General features: G+C 40.4%; 1 long non-coding RNA gene across 1 annotated transcript; it reads right to left on the reverse strand.

The window, feature by feature from the left end:
- Window positions 1-2279: 2279 nt before the first annotated feature.
- Window positions 2280-3543, reverse strand: LOC116378927 (uncharacterized). The gene is made up of 3 exons (XR_004212361.1): window positions 3419-3543; window positions 2726-2735; window positions 2280-2639 (listed from the first exon to the last, which is right to left on the reverse strand). It is a non-coding gene; the product is annotated as an uncharacterized LOC116378927 (long non-coding RNA).
- Between the last annotated feature and the right edge of the window lie 58 nt (window positions 3544-3601).

Consider the following 3601-nt stretch of genomic DNA (forward strand, 5'->3'; position numbering starts at 1 on the left):
AATCATAAATGCAAGCCTGTAAAGTTTGACAAAAAGACGATTGTTTGTGAATGCGCTTTAGTGTAACATAACAGACTGTCAATGTAAATGCAGGTCTCAAAAACGACCCACACAAATCTTTAATAAGTTCAGTGTTTGGACCGCTGTAATTATAGAATCCTGCTTACTGTCATGGTTGCTAGTAGGTGGTGCTGTGAGCTAATATTGACATGCAGAAGTTCTAAAGCCATGACAGTCATCAACCATGTCAAGTTTGGAACAGTTCTGAAAAAGTACAGTTGAGTTACAACAGCTTGATGTAAAATGGTCGCCACACCACGTCCATGTCGTTCGATGAAACCTCAAGCTTTTCGTAACTTTTAATCACTAAGGTCTTAAGATTGTTCTGACCAAATTCTAAATTGATAGGATTAATTCCCTAGGAGTTTGTTAAAGTAGAGCACCTGGAAATTGCAAAAAAAACACGAGAAATTCATACCAAATTCAAAATGGCTGACTTCCAGTTGAGTTTAAACTTAGACCTCTTAGACTTTTTTTAAGTCTACATGTGATACATCTGCTTACCAAATTTGATACATCAAGGTGAAACGTACTGCGAGGGCTGCATCGTCGAAATATTTCGACGATGCAGCCAGCAGCCAGTCAGCCAGACTGACTGCTTCAGACTTGCCACTCTGAAGCATTAAAATCACATCAGATAACTACATTCAGGATTTTAAATGTGTATGACAAGTTTGATTATGTTTTGAGCATTTTTAGCTCATCAAAAACACCTTTGTTTTTCATGGCGAACAAAGCGTCGCCACGGCAACAGCTTTTCACGAAACAAGCCTTGAGTAACTTTTAATCACCAAGGTCTTTAGATTGTTCTGACCAAATCTGAAGTTGATTCGATTCATTTCCTAGGAGTTCGTTAAAGTACAGCGCCTGGAAATCATAAAAACGACACTAGAAATTCATAAAAAATTCAAAATGGCTGACTTTTGGCTGGTTTTAGAGCATGGTCCCAACAGACTTTATTTTAAGTCCAAATGTGATAAATGAGCCTACCAAATTTTGCAAATCTATGTGAAGCGTACTGCGAGGGCTGCTTTGTGGAAATATTGTAGGGGGCGCCATTGAGCCGATTTGCCACTCTAAACGAATAAAATCATATTATATAACTACATTTTGGGCTTGTAATCTGTGTGCCAAGTTTGCTTCTGTTTCGAGCATTTGTAGCCTCTCAAAAGCACCTTCGTTTTTCACGGCGAAGACTGCTTCGCCACGGCAATGGCGTTTGACGAAACATCAAAAGCTTCATGAACTGGCATTATGAACTTCTTATATTTGTGTGGAACTAATTTGATGTTGATCTGATTTACCTACTAAGAGAAACAAGCCAAAGTATAAAGACTTTAACTTCCTGTTACCAGTAGGTGGCACTATGACTATGATTCAAAATTGGCCTGCAGATGTCTTCAGGACTGGAGTCTAATCAAACATGTGAAATCTGGTAAAGATCTGATGATGTGGAGTCGAGTTACATCATGAGTTACATCGTGAGTTGTTCATGGCGAAGGATTGAAATTCGCCGAGCCGCCACGTCGTCGCCCTTCAACAACTTCTTAGAATCTTCACAATGAAGCATTATCAAGGTCTTAAGGCTTTTCTGACAAAACTTTAGAGGGATCTGATTAATCTGTGAGGGGCAGGATGTCAAAGTACACAATTTACAACTTCCTGTTGCCACTAGGTGGCGCTATTACTATGATTCTAAATTGTCTTATAGATGTGTTCCGGGTCAGGATGTTATGACATATGACTACGTCGGTGCTCGGGCCCTAAATATGATCTTATATCAATAAACCTTTGAAAGTCACAACCTCTCTATGATTGAGGGGTTAGGGTCAACATGGCGACGGCTGAGCCGGCAGCTAGAAGCTAAGGCGTTTACCTAAAGGGGACCATGAGGGGGATGGGCTACGTTTACATGACGACGCTGTCTGTACGGCAGAGCGGTGAGCTCACCAGTGGGGCACGCTCCCATGAATGATCACATGCACGCTCCCATGAATGATCACATGCACACTCCCATGAATGATCACATGCACGCTCCCATGAATGATCACATGCACGCTCCCATGCATTAACATGCACGCTCCCATGCATTAACATGCACTCACCCATGCACTAAAAGACACGCGGCTGACCGGCTCAGTGAACAAAGAGAAGCTCTGATAAAAACAGAGACTTTACTCCTCTATATCTTTATATAGATGATAGTTATTGATCAGATATTAATGATCTGGATGTTTAATAGAATTCAAAGACACCTACAGTCACAATATTATTGTTATTTTCATTACCATTATAATAATTATATCAAATTCAGTATATCAGATTAACAAGCATTATTCACAATAAAATAATTATAAAGTCACATTTTTAAACAAATCTACATTGATGTTTTCGTCCTGCTGAGACAGACGGACAGATGGACAGTCTTTCTGTCCGTCTCTCATCATTCAGTCTTCAGGTCCTCGGCGGACATCTTTGTAGTTCAGGCCTCAGTGGGAGACTCGTCGTCGTCGTCTCCGTAGACGACGCCCTTCAGGTAGACTCGTTTGAACTCCTCAAACACCATGTCCTCTGGTTCACTGCAGAGACACACAGGGGAGGACAAAGACATCATCAACATCAACAATTATTATTGATGATCAATGATCATCATCAATGAGCTCACCTCTCTTTGGCTGAAGTCACAAGGTTCAGACCGGACAAAAAAGAAAAGAGAAAAGTGTTTACATGTAAAAACATAATCAAACATATTTAGAGAGAAATAAAAGTTTGAAGACATTTAGAGGAAGAAATTAAACTACAAACGCATTTCGGTCTTTATTTAAAGAAGCTGATTCATAAGAGCTGATGAGCAGCAAACCGGAAATGAATCTTCATCAGCTGCTGATGTCAGCGATACACAACAAGCTGCTTAACGCACGCAGGCAGGCAGGCAGCTGTTTCTTTTCTTTTTCTTTTTTTTTTTAAAAGGGCTCAAACCCGCACTGGGCTAGCTCCCACCTCAAAGGGTCTGGGGGCGACCCAAAGCTGGACCGATAAGTCTTTAAAAAAAATAATAAAAAATAACTAAATACATTAAATATTTAAATATTATTTAACCTGGTTGACTGATCCTACTGTCCTGTTCTGGAGCTCCTGGTCGTGGTTTGCTGCCAGTGGACGGGGCGATACTGCCCCTGACTTTGTTTACGTTAAAAGCATTTTTTCGGACGTTATCATTTTGTAATTTATGTAATTTGCCTTCATTAACACACAAATGCTTCTTCTTTAAAAAAAATCCTCCAACAGGAAATATTAAAGCGTTTTATAGAGTTATAAACATAAAGTCAAACAACAAGAAGGAGGAGGAGGAGTTTACCTGGTTCAGGTTTAGGATTCATCAATCTGAATGGGAGCTCCAGAGACACCTCACTTTGAAACACACACATTGGTCAGAGAGACACAGACAGAGAGAGAGACAGACAGACAGACAGACAGACAGACAGACAGACAGACAGACAGACAGACAGACAGACAGACAGACAGACAGACAGACAGACAG

Source organism: Anarrhichthys ocellatus, unplaced genomic scaffold (genome assembly GCF_004355925.1).
Source record: "Anarrhichthys ocellatus isolate YVR2014 unplaced genomic scaffold, GSC_Weel_1.0 scaffold3406, whole genome shotgun sequence".
Taxonomy (NCBI): Eukaryota; Metazoa; Chordata; class Actinopteri; order Perciformes; family Anarhichadidae; genus Anarrhichthys; species Anarrhichthys ocellatus.